Source organism: Loxodonta africana, chromosome 3, assembly GCF_030014295.1.
Source record: "Loxodonta africana isolate mLoxAfr1 chromosome 3, mLoxAfr1.hap2, whole genome shotgun sequence".
In the NCBI taxonomy this organism is placed as follows: Eukaryota; Metazoa; Chordata; class Mammalia; order Proboscidea; family Elephantidae; genus Loxodonta; species Loxodonta africana.
Window position 1 is genome coordinate 188,650,002 of NC_087344.1, and position 16,492 is coordinate 188,666,493.

Genomic DNA, 16,492 nt, shown 5'->3' on the forward strand with positions numbered 1-16,492 from the left:
TGAGGCCTGGAACTCCAAGAAGGTAAAAAACAACCTGAAGAGTGAGAGTCTTGAGACGGTCAGCTGGGGAAGCTTCAAGGCCTCTCCAGAGTTGTCTCATTTTCTTCCTAGTAATTCTCGGCTCTAAAACAAAGCTCTTGAGCTTCTAGTTGTAGAAAACAATAAGAAGGCAAGAAAAATGGTTTTGACCAGAGTGAACTTAGAAACCATTTTTAAGATTGTCGTTGCCCTTAGCAACAAAGTTTAAGGCCAGTTCCCAAATTTATATTACTTTCTCAGCTTTCCTTCCTCGGCCTACATAAAGGCAAAAAGGGACCCTTGCCCTCCACAGCCTTTCCAATCTCTCCCCCTCCCCCATCTACACAGGAATAACTCAGAAAGAATCTCAGAGATCAGGCAATAGAAGTGTCTTCAGTCAGGTTCCCTAGAAGCTGAACCTGAGGTGGAGATTCTAGTGCAAGTAATTTATTCAGTGAATGCTCTCAGGAGAAGGGAGTGAGTGAGTGCAGGGGAGGAAAGCCAACCAAGGATGTGATCTCAGGATCTACTCCAGCCTGATCCCAGGAAGCTCTGCAGCATGAAGGACACCACAAAGTTGGCCCCATTTACGAGGCAAGGGTTTGGCCTTCTGTGGACCCATATCATCAATCATTGGTTGCAGGTTGCCCAAGAGTAGGGTTGGCTGTAACTTCTCCAGCCAGGCAGCCCTGTTGACTGAGGGCAAGTCTCCAGTGAAGGGACGACCTGTGAGCTGTTAGCAATCAACCCGCACAGCAGCTGGGGAATGGGCGTGTGACCCTGGAAAGGAAATCTGGGCAGGGCACTCATAGCAAGTACTGTAACAACACACTTAGAGAGAAGTGCATAAAAATAAAGGTACATGAAATAAGTCAGTCACAAAAGGACAAATACTGTATGATCTCACTTATATGAAAGGCAAATATATAGAAACCAAAGCTTATTAGTGGCTACCAGGAGTGGGAGGGGAGAGAAATGAGCATTATTTTTTAGGGGGCATTGAGTTGCTGTCAACGGTGATGCAATGATTCAGAAAAGGAATGAGAATGGTGGCATTGCATGAAGACTGTAATCAATGTCACTGAATCATGCATGTAAAAATTGTTGAATTGGCAAATGTTTTGTGTATATTTTGGCCATAAAAAAAAGTTTAAAAAATATTTTTTTAAAAAAGGTACAAATGGGGAAGAAAGGATGGCTCTTCCTTACAGAAGAATTGTAACTTGTAAGTGTAAAAGGAAGGAGGGAAAGCGAAAGTCGCTATAAGAACACCAGAGTTATAACTGTAACAGCAAATCTAACAACGGACGACGAAATTAGTGGGTGAACATTGGGGAGAAACAGGATATTTGCATAGTCTTGAAGTATCTCCCTCCAGGTATTTATTAATTACAGAGGAAAAACAGTAACTTTACAGGGGGAAGCCTGGCAGACACCACATCCTTTTAACCAAGTTATCAAGGTTTGCATTACCCATAATAAGACAGATGGACATTGTGGACCCTGATATGAAGCACTGAGAAGGTACATCATTTCTGTGGCATTCTTGCCAAAAATGCTTAGCCTTAATCTAAGCATGAGAAAACATCAGACAAACCTAAATTGAGGGATATTGTGCAAAACAACTGACCAGTTGTAGGGTAATGCTACTCAGCTATATGCATCCCCTCCCTAATGGAGTCAGCTTTGCTCTTCCCTGAAGCATGCTGGGGATGAATTCAGGATGGGCTCAGGCTAACGTACAAGGCCAGGAGTGGCATGACTGGGCCAGCGGCCAAGGCCGAAGAATGCCTTAGCAACAAGAAGGAAAACATCTGGGCCTGGATGTGAAGTCCCTGGGAAAAACGGTGAGCCTTGGCCCCAGCTGGAAGGGTATATAGGCTTGGGTCCCTTGCTAGGTGTTGGCAGAAAACACTCCAGCTGGCCACCACTGGACAGCAGCTGCTTGCCCATGTCAGTAAGTTTCCCTGGACATATGAATTTGGAAAGGGCTATGTATCAGTTCTTCGGATTATCTGCCAGGACGCACAGTGAGGGTCTTTTCCTTGCTGGGGCTGTCCCTCGACAGCAGTACTTTTCAAAAGAGGTCCCTGGATGGTGCAAACAGTTTGTACACGACTGCTAGCCTAAAGGTTGGCTGCTTGAACCCACTCAGCGGGACTGAGGAAGAAAGGCCTGGCAAAATGCTTCCCTTAAGATTATAACCAAGAAAACCTTATGGAGCAGTTGTACTCTGTAACACATGGGGTCACAACCATGGAGGGGATAGGACAACTGGTTTAGTTTTAATAGGTGTACAATGCTATATAATTGTTTTTCTTTTCTAAATGTTATTTATTTCATTGTTCTTGTTGAGAATGTGCACAGCAAAACAGGCACCAATTCAACAGTTTCTACATGTATGATTTAGTGACAATGATTACATTCTTTGAGTTTTGCAGCCACTCTCACCCTCCTTTCCTGGGTTGAGAAAGATTTGGCAGTCGCTTCCACGGAAATTTAAAGTCTTGGAAGCCCTGTGGGTTTGCTATGAGTCGAAATCACCTCAACAGCAGTAGGTTTAGTTTTTTTGGTTTTTCTGGGTTGTTCATCTCTTAACCTGAACTCACTGCCCCTAAGGTTCCTATCTAATCTTTCGAGTTGCTATTGTCCATTTGATCCCATATAGATAGTTCTTAAAAGAATGCAATGCTCAAGGCAGACTTTTTTTTACTAGTTAAGCTAAAATATTGCTGTTTTAAGATGACTTCAGGGGATATTTTTGGTTTAAAGTTTAAAGGTGATCTCAGGGCAATAGTTTCAGGGGTTCATCCATCCTCCATGGCTCCAGAAAGTCTGGAGTCCATGAAAATTTTGAAATCTGTTCTGCATTTCCCCCTTTTTGATCAGGATTATTCTATGGAATCCTTGATCAAAATGTTCAATAATGGTAGCAGGGTACCATCCAATTCTTCTGGTCTCATGGCAAAGGAGGCAGTTGTTCATGGAAGCAATTACCACACATTGCATATCCTTTTCCTGTTTCTGACTCCTGCTCCAGGTGAAGAGAAACTAATTGTGCTTTGGATGGCTGCTTGCTTGCGAGCTTTTAAGACCTAAGGCGCTGCGCAACGAACTAGGAGGCAAAATGTCTATTCAAGTCATTTGCACATTTTATGATTGGGTTGTCTTTTTGTTGTTATGTTGTTGGTGTTTTATATGTATTTTGGTTATTAGATTCTTGTCAGATATGTGGTTTCTGAAGATATCAGTAGCTTGTCTTTTCACTTTTTTGATAAAGTCTTTTTTTTTTTTTTTGGATAAAGCCTTTTGATGAACAAAAATTTTTAATGTTTTTGAGGTCCCATTTATTCATTTGTTTTGTCTTTTGCTCTGTCTGTGCTTTTGCTATTGTATTAGATAATCCATTGTTCAATGCTAGGCCTGACAGTGTTGTCCCTGTTTGTTCTCATTGCAGCAGTGGTTAAGAGTTTGGCTGTTGGACTTAATGGTCTGACTGAGACTAGAAGGACCCTGGAGGTCAGAGCCCCCAGACCTTCTGTTAGCCCAAGACAGAAACCATTCCCAAAGCCAACTATTCAGACAGGGATTGGACTGGACTATGGAATAGAAAATGAAGCTGGTGAAGAGTGAGCTTCTTGGATCAAGTAGACACATGAGACTATGTGGGCAGCTCCTGTCTGGAAGGGAGATGAGAAGGCAGAGGGGGAGAGAAGCTGGCTGACTGGACACAAAAATAGAGGGTGGAGAGAAGGACTGTGGTGTTTGATTAGAGGAAGAGCAACTAGGAGTATATAGCAAGGTGTATATAAATTTTTGTAAGAGAGACTTGATTTGTAAACTTTCACTTAAGGCACAATAAAAAAAAAAAAAGGTATATCAAGGAAACGGCTCATGCGATTGTAGGGGCTGGAGCATCCCAAGTCCTTGGATCAGAAGAGAGTCCTTTCCCAATTCATGGAGCTGCAGAAGGTGGTGAACCCAAGGTGAGCAGGCCGGAGAGCAGGGATCCCACTCACAGGCTGTGATGGTAGAGGAATCCCCAAGGTCAGCAGGCAAGACCGCAAGGTTTCTCCTGAGTCACTTAGCTGCAGGGTCTGGCAAACCCAAGACAGGTAGGTTGGGGAGCAGAACTCTTGCTTGCAGGTCGTGAAGATCAGCGAATCCCAAGATGGGCAGGTAAACTGCTAGCTCAAGTCCCAAGAACCAGAGGTGAGACAAGAGACAACTGCTGGATCCAGAACAGGCCAAAAACTTTGCAAGGTGAGCAGGAAGGAAGTAGGCGGCAGAAGGCAGAGAGATGAAGGCTGAGGGTGTGGTGAGCCATCACAGGCCCCACCCCCGCCAGTACCACTCAGCAGATTCCATCGTGGGGGTGATTGCATACGATATTTCAACAGGGAAGTGATCACAACGTTATACAACTGACAAAACACTGGGAATCATGGCCCAGCCAAGTTGACACACAGTCTTAACCATCACAGTTCACCCCTCGTCAACTTGGCATCTGTATGCATCTCCCCAAACCATACGTAATCTCTGAATAAACACAATTACAACGTTATACTTGCGCCTAACATGAAAAAAAAAAAAAAAAAATTTTTTTTTTTAACATGATACAACTAACACACACACAAAAAAAAAAACACATGTAAACCAAAAATGCACTAGCCCCGTTTACATCTTATATTTTATAAGTGAAGAAAACAAAAATATTTGATGCACGCATACAAAGCAGAAATACTCATAACAATTACAGTCGTCATTTTTGCAACTGGTCTCGTGGCCGTAACTGGTACTTAGAACACCTTCTTCCACCACCCATTCCGTATTCCCTTTGCCCTCAGCAAGCACCTCAGCTGGTTGTGGTTCTTTGCCTGGTGGTGTGACCCAAACCTTCATTCCTGAAGGGTCTGGGCCATTAGTTGTCATGTCAGAATTGGGTTGCTGTAGTTTTCCATTGACTTTAATCACAGGGCATGTTAGTACTAAGAAGCCCTAAGGGATCTCCTGCATTCCAGACATACTCTTCTTTACCTCCATTACATAATATGAATCCAATTTCCTCTTGGTAGTCTAGATCAGTCACAACAGCCAGTATGATAACTCCCTTCTTTGCCTGTTGATCCAGAGGCATAAGGACCCCAAAGTGGCCAGGTGGCATTCTTAGCTTCCAGTTCAATGGAATCAGCGATGTGTCTTCAGGTGGGAGCATTCCTCCCTTTGGAACTAAGACCTCTAGGCCTGAAGAGCATAAGGTCGTGGGGACAGGAAGCAAAAATCTTGCAAGTGGGTCACTAGGGGTAATAGTGAGTGGTGCCACTCCCATTTCCACTGCTTGATTCCTGGACCCATGAATCCTTGGTATGGGAGAAACAGCACCATATATTGGGCCCTGGTTTAGAGCATATACAGCCTCCTGGAGAACACTGCCCCAAACCTGCAAGGTATTGCCACTTAGCTGGTACCATAATTGTGTCTTTAGGAGGCCATTCCATCATTCTATCAAGCCAGCTCCTTCAGGATGATGGGAAATATGGTAAGACCAGTGAATTCCATGAGCATGAGCCCACTGCTGCACTCGTTTGCTGTGAAGTGAGTCCCTTGATCAGAGGCAATGCTGTGTGGGATACCATGACGGTGGATAAGGCATTCTGTAAGTCCACGGATGGTAGTTTTGGCAGAAGCATGGCGTGCAGGGCAGGCAAATCCATATCCAAAAGACTGGCAGTTCTGATCCACCAGCCATTCCTTGGAAACCCAATGGGGCTGTTCTACTCTGTCCAATAGGGCCGCTGTAAGTGGGAATTGACTTGACGGCAATGGGCTTGGTTTTTGGTTTAATGACATATAATGTTGGAGATCTTTTTTTTTGGGGGGGTAGGGGTTTGGGTCATATTCATAAAGGCCTTTATGCCTAATTAATACCCTAATTATAGTCTTAAACAAAACCTTCTCTTGTGTTTTCTCTTAGCCCTTTCATGGTTTAATTTATAGGTTTGATGAGTCTGGATTGATTTTCATTAACAAGAGAGATGAGTACAACTTCATTGTTAACCAAAAGCTAGGTAGTATTCTCTATGACATTTCCACCCACTGGAATGAAATGCCATAATTATTATATACCAAATTCTCATATATTTTCACATATTTTTGGATTTTCTGTTAGGTTCTGTAATCCATCTCTCTAGTTATGTGCTAGTATCACACTGTTTTAATAAGTATAGCTTTATAATATGTTTTAATATCTAAAAGGGGACCACTACCCCTTTGTTATTCTTATTTTCTTGAAATTTTCTGGCTTCTTTTTTCTGATTTCCTTTTCCGTTTTTTTAGTTGTACTTTATTTTTTTTTTTTTTAGATGAAGGTTTACATGGCAAATTAGTTTCTCATTAAACAATTAATACCCATATTGTTTTGTGACTTTGGTTGCCAACCCCACGACATGTCAACACTCTCCCCTTCTCAACCTTGGATTCCCTATTACCAGCTTTCCTGTCCCTTCCTGCCTTCTTGTCCTTGCTAACGTTGGACATCTTTTTCAGTGCTTACTTGCCATCCGTATATCTTCTTTAGTGAGGTGTCCAGATATTTTGCCCATTTTTTAATTGGGTTATTTGTTGTCTTATTGGTGAACTCTGGAAGCTGGAAGTTCTTTGTATATTTTGGATACAAGTCCTTTGTCAGATATGTTTTGCAAATATTTTCTACTATTCTGTGGCTTGCCTCTTCATTTGTTCAATAGTATCTTTTACAGAACAGAAGCTTTTCATTTTAATTATCAATTCTCCTTTTTAAAATTGTGCTTTTGGTGTTATATCTGAAAGCTCATTGCCAAACCCAAGGTCACCTAGATTTTCTCATATATTATTTTCCAGAAGTTTTATAGTTTTGCATTTTACATTTAGGTCTAAGATCCATTTTGAGTTTTTATGAAAGGTGTGAGTTCTGTGTCTATTCTTTTTTTTTTTTTTTTTTGGCATGTGGCTGTCCAATTGTTCCAATGCATTTATTGATCCACCAGTTTCAATGGGTAATATTTTTGTTACTGTTTAGTGTAAAAAATTTTATAATTCAAACTATCATTTCTTGTTTGATGCATAGCTTACTCAGTAGGATACTTTCTTATAAAGAGTGCAAAAATCTTTTTGTGTTGAGTTCTAGAAAACTGCATTGTGATTAGAGATCATATTGTGCATTATTTCTGCCCCTTAATATCCATTAAGATTTGTTATATTTCTCAATGTACATTTAATTTTCGTGAATGCTCCATGTATGCTTGAAAAATGCATATTCTATACTTAATGGATACAGCACTATACATACTGTATTTCATCGAACCTAAGATGCACCGTTATGTTACTTACCACCAAGTATTAAAAGGCTACCAGTTAAACTATGACTCAATTCCAGGACAGGACAGTTGTAAATATCTTAATTCCAGAGACGTTAAAACAGGAAAAAAATGTTTATCTTAGAATTTAATGATATATGTTATATTCTTACTGATATTTTTTTTCCCAGCCTATTCTACCCATTACAGAGAGAGGTGTATTAAAATCTGCGGAAATTTTTCTAATTCTGTTTGCAGTGCTTTCAATTTTTTTCCTTTTATATATTGAGACCATGTTATTAGATGTATAAATATTTAATATACTTACATTTTCTTGGTGAATATTACCTCTTATGGACCCTGGTGGCGCAGTGGTTAAGATCTTGGCTGCTAACCAAAAGGTCAGTAGTTCAAATCTACCAGCCACTCCTTGGAAACCCTATGGGGCCGTCCTACTCTGTCCTGTAGGGTCGCTATGGGTCAGAATTGACTCCACGGCAATCGAATTTGGTTTATTACCCCTTTTTACCTGTAGTTTTGCTTTCTGCCTGAAATTCTATTTAGTTTGCTGTTAATATAACCACCCCTGCTTTCTTTTGTTTTGTGTTTGTATAGTTTATCTTTTTCCAGACTTTTGCTTCTAATGTTTGTTTTGTTATATTTTAGATATGTCTTGTGTTCGGCATGTGGTTGGTTTTTTTTTTATAGATCCAGCCTGACAATCTTTGACTTTTAACTGAGGCATTTAATCCATTTACATTTAATAAAATTACTCATATATGGAACAATCAGAATGGAAATAATAATAATTCCCACACGTTGTGAAGAATGTAACCAATGTCACTGAACAATTTGTATAGAAATTGTTAAATAGGGACCTAAATTGCTGTGTAAACTTTACTACCAAAAACACAATAAAATGTTATTTTTAGGGGTAGAGTGCTAACACATTGCAGGGATTGCAACCAATGTCACAAAACAATTTGTATATAAATTTTTGAATACAAAACTAATTTGCACTGTAAACTTTCATCTAAAACACAATAAAATTAAAAATATATATTATATTTTTTTAATTTTATATATTAAGGCTTAAATCTGCCATATTACTTGTACTTTCAATTTGTCCTATTTTCTCTCCTTTCTTGTTTTGTTTTAAATAAACTTTTTAGCTTAGAACAATTTTAGATTTATAGAAAATTGGGAAGATAGTACAGAGTTCCCATTTACTCTGCACCCAGTTTTCCCTACTATTAGCATCTCATTGTTGTTGTTAGGTGCCATCGAGTTAGCTCCAACTCACATCGACCCCACGTATAACAGACTGTAATGGTTCTGCACCATCCTCACAATTATCACTATGCTTAAGCTCGTTGTTGTAGCCACTGTGTCAATCCATCTTGTTGAGGGTCTTCCTCTTTTTTTGCTGACCTCTACTTTACCAAGCATGATGTCCATCTCCAGGGATTGGTCCCTCCTGATAACATGTCCCAAATACGTGTCTTATGCTGGGTTCTTTAGAGAAGTAAAACCAGTGAAGCGTATAAATATATATATATATATATATATATATATATATATATATATATATATATATCAAGGAAATTGTTCACCTGATTGTAGAGGCTGGACTGTCCCAAGTTCGTGGGTCAGGATAGAGACATCTATTGATTCCCATAGCCACAGGGGCTGGTGAACCCAAGACGGGCAGGTCAGACAACAGGGCTCTTGCACACAGTCTGTGAAGATCAATGAATCCAAGATAGGCAAGACAGCAATAAGCTGCTAGCTCAGGTCCCAAGAACCAGAGGTCAGATGAACAGGAGCCAGCTACAGAATCCAGAGCAAGCAAAAGCCCACAAGCCTTGCCACAAAGTCCACTTATATTTGATGCAGGCCACACCCCCAAGGAAACTCCCTATCAACTGTTTGGCTACTCATAGCAGGTCCCAACATGGAGGTGATCACATTATATCAGATCTCATCATGGAAGTGATCACATCGTCATATGACTGCCCAACTACATTATAACTCCCATGCCACTGAAAATCATGGGCCAGCCAAGTTGATTCACAATCTTAGTGATAACGATAAGTGAGACAAAGTCTCGCCATGCTTGCTTCCAAGGAGCATTCTGGCTGTACTTCTTTCAAGACAGATTTGTTCATTCTTCTGGCAGTCCATGGCATATTTAATATTCTTCACAAAACCATGATTCAAAAGCACCAATTCTTCTTCTGTCTTCCTTATTTAATGTCCAGTTTTCACATGCATTGAGGCAATTGAAAACATCATGGCTTGGGTCAGGTACACCTTAGTCCTCAAAGTGAGCTCTTTGCTTTTGAACACCTTAAAGAGGTTTTTTGCAGCAGATTTTCCCAATGTAATACATGGTTTGATTTCTTGACTGCTACTTCCATGGGTGTTGATTGTGGAGCCAAGTAAAATGAAATCCTTGACAACTTCAATCTTTTCTCCGTTTATTATGATGCTGCTTATTGGCCCAGGATTTTCAGTTTATGTTGAGGTGTAATCCATACTTACATTAACATCTTACATTAGTATAATGCATTTATTATAATGAATCACTATTGATACATTAACTGAAGTCCATACTTTATCTCAGACTGCCTTAGTTTTCAACCTAATATTCTTTTTCTGTTCCAGGATCCCATCCAGGACACCACATTACATTTAGTTATCATGACTCCTTAGGCTCCTTTTGATTGTGACAGGTTCTCAGACTTTACTTGTTTCTGATGACCTACTGGGTCAGGTATTCTGTAGGCTGTCCCTCAATTGGGATTTTTCTAATGTTTTTTCATGATTAGACTGGGATTATGCAGTTTTTTGGGCAGAAGACATAGATATAAAGTGCCCCTTTCATCCTATCGAGGGTAGTTACCATCAGCATGATTTATCACAGTTGACGCTGATCTTGATCACGTGGCTGAGGTACTGTTCGTGCGTTTCTCCACTATAGAGTTACTCTTTTCTCTCCCTTTCCATGTTATACTCTTTGGAAGGAAGTCAATAGCACGGCCCATGCTTAGAGAGTGGGGAGTTGTACTCACCTCCTAGAGGGAGAAGTATCTAGGTAAATTATTTGGAATTCCTCTACACATGAGATTTGTCTCTTCTGCCTCATTTATTTATTTACTCAAAAATTTACAACAGTATGGATTCCTGGGTATTTATTTTATACTTTGGATTATAGTACTACTTTATTTTGTTGCTCAAATTGTTCTAGTTCAGGCCAATGGGAGCTCTCTCAACTGGCTCCTATGTCCTTTGACATGCCCCCATCCTTGTGGGGCTGTTCGTGTGTGTTTGTTTGTTGAGCATTTCATCATTATTTTCTGGTCCTACAAGATGCTAGAGGCTCATCTTTTCTTTTTTTCTAATTAGGTTTACTTGATGTTACTGTTGATAAATTATCAAATCAGAAGAGATGCTTGGCCTCCCTCTGTAAAATTTGCTTAGGTAAGATGTTATAAATATTTCAGAAATTGTGTGCTGTATGAGAAGTTCCCAGGGAAGTGTCAATGCCTTGCGGTCCATAACATGTCTGTAGTTATCAGAGTCCTGGCACTATTTTGCCTGACATTAGACAACAACAACACTGTAGTGTTATCAGTCACAATTTCAGTTAATTTTTAAAAATTTTAACTTTGTCACTTCCTGCTAGGCCTAGAGACCTTATCTGGGGGCCTTGAGAAGAGAGGAATTTGCCCAAATTTGCTAACCAAAAGGCTGGCTGTTCAAATTCAAGAGCCACTCTTTGGAAACCCTATGGGGTAGTTTTACTGTGAAAAAAAAATTTTTTTTCTTTTTTTTATAGGGCTGCTATGAGTCGAGGTCGACTGGACAGCAATGGGTTTTTGTTTCTTCCTCCAATCTTTTATTTATTTATTTTATTGTGCTTTAGGAAAAAAAAATTTGTTTTTTAAATTTTAGATGAGGGTTTACAGAACAGGTTTCTCATTATAAAATTAATACACATATTGTTTTGTGACATAGGTTGCCAACCCCATGACATGTCAACACCCTCCCTTTCTTGACCCTGGGTTCCTCATTTCCATTAGTTCAGCTTTCCTGTCCCCTCCTGCCTTCTCGTCCTTGCCCCTGGGTTGGTGTGCCCATTTAGTCTCGTATACATGGTTGAGCTACGTATATATATTGTTTGTTTTATGGGCCTATCTAATCTTGGGCTGAAGAGTGACCCTCAGGAGTGACTTCAGTACTGATTTAAAAAGGGTGTCCTGGAGACATACTCTCAGGGTTTCTCCAGTCTCTGTCAGACCAGTAAGTCTGGTCTTTTTGTGAGTCAGAGTTTTTTTCTACATTTTTCTGCAGCGCTGTCCAGGACCCTCTATTGTGGTCTTTGTCAGAGCAGTCAGTGGCGGTAGCCGGGCACCATCTAGTAGTGGTAGACACAGCCTGGTGGAGGCTGTGGTAATTGTGGTCCATTAGTTCTTTGGACTAATCTTTCCCTTGTGTCTTTGGTTTTCTTGATTCTCTCTTGCTCCAGATGGGGTAGGACCAGTGGAATATCTTAGGTGGCTGCTCACAAGCTTTTAAGACCTCAGGTGTAACTCACCAAAGTAGGATGTAGAATGCCAATTGAGCTACATGTCCCCCAAGGCCATGGTCCCCAGCCCCTAACCCAGTAATTTGGTCCCTCGGGGAGTTTGGATGTGTCTATGAAGCTTCCATGACCTTGCCTTGGTCAAGTTGTGCTGACTTCTCCAGTATTGTGTACTGTCTTACCCTTCACCAAAGTTACCACTTAACTACTGTCTGGTTAGTATTTTTTCCCTCTCTATCCCGGATCTCCCTTACAACCATCAAAGATTGTTTCTTTCTGTGTGTAAACCTTTTCATGAGTTTTTACACTAGTGATCTCATACAGTATTTGCCCTTTTGTGATTGACTATTTCACTCAGCATAAGGCCCTCTAGATTCATCCATGCCGTGAGATATTTTGCAGATTCATCACTGTTCTTTATCATGCATGTGTATGTATAGTAGTTTGTTTATCCTTTCTTCTGTTGATGGACACTTAGGTTGTTTCCATCTTTTTGCTATTGTGAACAATGTTGCAATGAACATGGGTGTGCACATGTCTATTCATGCGATGGCTATTTCTCTAGGATATATTCCTAGGAGTGGGATTGCTGGATCATATGGTATTTCTATTTCTAGCTTTTTAAGAAAGCGCCATATCATTTCCTAAAATGGTTGTACCATTTTGCATTCCCACCAGCAGTGCATAAGAGTTCCAAGTTCCCTGCAGCCTCTCGAACATTTGTTATTTTCTGTTTTCTTGATTCATGCCAGTAATGTTGGGGTGAGATGGTATCTCATTGTAGTTTTGATTTGCATTTCTCTAATAGCTAGTGATCTTGAGCATTTCCTCATGTGTCTGTTAGCTGCCTGAATGTCTTCTTTGGTGAACTGTCTGTTCATATCCTTCGGCAATTTTTTAATTGGATTATTTGTCTTTTGTTATAGAGGTGTTAGATTTTCCTTTAGATTTTAGACATTAGAACTTCGTTGGATTTGTCATAGCCAAAATTTTTTTCCCAGGCTGTAGCTTCTCTTTTTACACTTTTGGCGAAGTCTTTTAATGAGCATAACTCTTTAATTTTTAGGAGATCCCAGTTATCTAGCTTATCTTCTGGTGTTTGTGTATTGTTAGTTATGATTTATATCCTATTTATGCTGTGAATTAGGGTCTTTAGCGTTGACCCTACTTTTTCTTCTATGATCTTTATAGTTTTTGGTTTTATATTTAGGTCTTTGACCCATTTTGAATTAGTTTTTGTGTAAGGTGTGAGGTGTGGGTGGCTCATCTTTTCTATTTACTGCCAGTCAGAATCAGCGGTTTTGCCAAGGAGCCCTGCTTCCTTTTATTGGTATTAGAAACCAAGATCTGGGTGCTAGCTGTGCTTGTTGCCACTGGGTGTCATTGCTTCTAGGTTCTCTCAGCTGACAGAGCAAGGAAATACATGCCTAACCTGTATATGTACACATTGTTGTTGTGTTGTTATTAGGTGCTGTTGAGTCAATTTCAACTCACAGTGACTCCATATGACAGAGTAGAACTGCCCCATAGGGGTTTTCTAGGATGTAATCTTTACAGCAGCAGATGGCCAGGTATTTCTCTCGTGGAGCTGCTTTGTGGGTTTGAACCACTAACCTTTCGGTTAGCAGCCAAGTACTTAACTGTTTGTGCCATTAGAGAGTTCCTTATATATAAACATCTGTATCTGTAATAAGCTAAACTTGAGTTCATACTGATGTCTCCAACTCTAACCCATTAACACATAGATCGTGCTAGCCTCCTCTCCTTGCTCTTCTGTAAACTCCCACTCCAACAGTGAGAAACCTGGCTCCCACCATCAGCCATGTATTTCATTGTTCAGTTCCAGTATGCTGTATAGTGGTATCAGAACTGTTAACAATAGAGCCGTAGGAAACAGCTTTATCAACCAGAGTTCAGTGCTTATGTACAGTTTCTTCTCTCTTCAGTTCTGTACACTTCACTCATTTCCAAAATTACTTAGGTTAGTACCTTTCTCCCCTACCCCTTCAATGAGGTTGTTTCATACATTTGTAATAGATTGTCTCATCACTTTCTGCATTCCATCCTGGGATCCCCCAGCCTTCTAAATGAATTTTTTTTAGTTTGCACATACTAAGTTTCGCTCTTTGTGCTGTAAAGTTCTGTGGGTTTTGGCAAATGCATTACAGCATCATACAGAATAGTTTCACCATCATAAACAAACCCTCTGCTTCTTGTCTCGTTTTTGAATGGTAATTTTTATTTCATTTTCCCCCATTTATTAGTTTTGTAGTTATACTCAATTTTTCTATTTTTTCAGCGGTTAGCAAAATATATAGTAGTTTGGCAAACCATTCATCCTTGACTTACCAATTCCTAACATTAATTGACCCTTTACTTCCTCCAGGGCAACACAAAGACCCTAGTACGCTCTAATTCATTTACCACGGCCTTCTTGATTCCTGTGTTGTTGGGTCATATATTTTAATTCCCTCTCCATATATTTATTTTAAACACCATATCATCTTTTTGTTTTAGAGTCAATGTTTATTTAGATTTACTACTTTCATAGCTCTTTATTCCTTTCTCATGTTTTTTCTTGTTATCATCACTGAAGATTACTCTTTAGAGTTCCTCTTAACGTGGGTTGGCTGGCGGTGGACTCACTCAGTTTTTGTCTGTCTAAACATGTCTTTCACTCACCTTTATTTTTGAAAGATATTTTCAGTGGGCACAGTATTCTAGACCATCAGTTACCGTCTTTAAGCACGGGGAAGATTGTTTTCTGGCTTTGGTTTTGCTGCTAAGTCAGTGGAGGTATAACTGTTGGTCCTTTAAGAGTAGACTCTCTTTGTTCTCTAACCAGCCAACCAGCCCATTGCTGTGGAGGTGATTCCAACTCACAGTGACCCTGTAGGACAGAGTACAGCCGCCCCAGAGGGTTTCCAAGGTTGTAAATCTCTACGGAAGCAGACTGCCACGTCTTTCACCCACGGAGTGGCTGGTGGGTTTCAACTGCTGGCCTTTCGGTTAGCAGCTGAGTGCTTAACTGTTGTGCCACCAGGGCTCCTCCTTTTTTCTCTAGTGGCTATAAACGATTTTCTCTTTGCTTTTGCCTTTTTTTGCAGAGTTTAAGTTTAATTCACTGGGCTTCCTGAATCTGTGGATTGATGGTTTTCATGAGCTCTAAATAATTCTCAGACATTATCTCTTCAAAGATTGTTTCTTCCCCTTTCTCTCCCCTCCTCCTAGGACTCCAATTAAACATGTTAGGCCAACTTGTCTTTTGTCTCTCTTCTCCTGTATTTTCAATCCTTTTATTACTCCAAGTTTCATTCTGTTAGTTTTTCTGACCTATTTTGATAAGTCACTAATTCTTTCTTCGGCTATTTCTAATCTGTTAAACCTATTAGAATCTTAATTTCATTGGTATTTTTCCGGCTAGAATTTCTATTTAGTACTTTTTTCAGTTATGCTGTGTCTACTTTTATAGTTTCAGTTCTCTGCTGAAAATTCAAAGCTCGGCTTTTACGTTCTTGAAATACAGTTGTTTCACTTTGTGTGTAATTCCAATATATGGAATTTCTGTGGGTCTGTTTGTCTCCGTCATGGGTTGAATTATGTCCCCCCCCAAAATGTGCCTATCAATTTGTCTGGGCCATGATTCCCGGTATTGTGTGATTTTCCTCTATGTTGTAAATCCTGCCTCTGTGATGTTTATGAGGGAGGATAGGTGGCCATTGGGTTAGTGAGGCAGGTCTCAATCTACAAGACTGTATTGTGTTTTTAGGCAATCTCTTGAGATATAAGAGAGAAGCAAGCAGAAAGACAGGTGGACCTCATACCACCAAGAAAGCAGTGCCCGGAGCAGGGCATGTGTCCTTTGGACCTGGGTTCCCTGCACTGAGAAGCTCCTAGTCTGGGGGAAGATTGATGAGAAGGCCTACAGAGAGAGAAAGACTTCCCCTGGAGCCAATGCCCCAAATTTGGACTTTTACCCTACTTTACTGTGAAGAAATAAATTTTTCTTTGTTAAAGCCATCCACTTGTCGTATTTCTGTTATAGCAGCACTAGATGATGAAAACAGTCACTGATGTTTAGTTTCAACCACATTGCCTTGTCCCGTCAAATGCTTGACTAGTTTCTATTGTGACTGGATGTTATATTTGAAAAATTATTTGCTGCGAAATGTTTGAGGGTCTAGGATGATGTTACCTTCCTCCAGAGATTTGTGCTTTTTTCTAACAAGCATCCTGACATGTTTGCAATCTGTAATCATCTTAGTCCAAGTTCAAGGCTTGACAATTTCAGGATCACCTAGAATAGTGGGAAGCTAAGCAGCAGATTATGAGGACTAGTTTACCCCGGTTCATTCTTAGGGGTCCTAGACCTAGTGCTGGATTGTTTGCTAGGGTCTCTATTTTTAACAATCCCTCTAGCTCCCAGTCTGACAAGACCCTCAAAAGAACAGCTCAGCCTCTCAGCAACTTTTTCCCAACTGGTAAAAGCCTCCAGGTCAAAAGTAGCCTTTAGTGCTTTTCTTTCCTCTCTTGGTTCCAAGCCAATCTTGTT